The following is a 933-nucleotide window of genomic DNA, read 5'->3' as shown; positions in this document are numbered from 1 at the left end:
CCAACGCTCCCACCCATGAGGTAGCTGGTCTCATTAGGAATGCCCGGCTGAGCTCCAACACCGACGCAGAGGGGCAGCAGTGTGTACCGTGGACGGACTGCAGTGAGGCTCCTCCGACAATCCACCCCTGGCAGCAGACGTTGGGCGGGGGGGGCGGGGGGGGGTGATCCCCAGCTCCTGCAAGTTCTCCTCAGAGACCAACAGCACCCCGACTGGGAATGATAATCGGCTGTCCCTTCAGGGACAGAATCCAGTGGAAGGGAGGGGAACTGCAGTGGGACTGGGCGATAAATACTGGGCCCAGTCGGTGACGCCTCGCTCAGCCTGTCAGGAGCTCGGCTTTCAATAACTACCACGATGCAGCTTTTGGCACACATCAGGACAATTTGCAAGAGTGCCACATCGCAACAATTTACGCTGCACCGAGGGGTGGCGAGATTGTGGTTGGCCAAGGTGTTGCCACAGCGAGGGCACCTATGGGTTGCACACAATCAGCTCCAGAAAAACACACAGCTCCACGGGTTTAGCTGCCCTTCTGCAACTGGGCAGCACCAGATCAATAAGCCCAAATGCTTCGGGTTCAGGGCAGAACTCCAGGGCAAGGGCCTGAAGGGCAAGGCCAGCAGACCCACCTTGTTGAGCTCGGCTATCGGCCTCTCGGAATGCTGCCGATCCAGTTTCCCGGCCGCCCCAGCGGCTGTCCGCACCGGCTTGGGGCTGTGGGTCAGCTGGTATAGGTCGAGGGTATTCCTCCGCTCCTGGATCCCAGCAGCCAGGCTGAGTCTGTCAGAGAGATCACCGAGTGATGGCCAAGAGAGAGGGACAGACCACCCGCCAGGGGGCGGACACACACCCAGACACACACACTCACGCTCACTCACACGCACACACACACGCTCTCACACACACACACACACTCGCTCACACACACAC

The 933-nt window shown here is 60.1% G+C and overlaps 1 long non-coding RNA gene across 1 annotated transcript in view; it reads right to left on the bottom strand.

Moving 5' to 3' along the window:
* Positions 1-8: 8 nt before the first annotated feature.
* The window catches only part of LOC122546180, a 4676-nt gene continuing 3751 nt past the window's right edge, over positions 9-933 (bottom strand). Inside the window, exon 3 of the long non-coding RNA XR_006310680.1 lies at positions 9-783. This is a non-coding gene — a long non-coding RNA (uncharacterized LOC122546180). The remainder of the gene's footprint in view (positions 784-933) is intronic.

This window comes from Chiloscyllium plagiosum, unplaced genomic scaffold, assembly GCF_004010195.1.
Source record: "Chiloscyllium plagiosum isolate BGI_BamShark_2017 unplaced genomic scaffold, ASM401019v2 scaf_41917, whole genome shotgun sequence".
NCBI classification, from domain to species: Eukaryota; Metazoa; Chordata; class Chondrichthyes; order Orectolobiformes; family Hemiscylliidae; genus Chiloscyllium; species Chiloscyllium plagiosum.
This window is presented reverse-complemented; position numbering and strand designations above follow the sequence as displayed.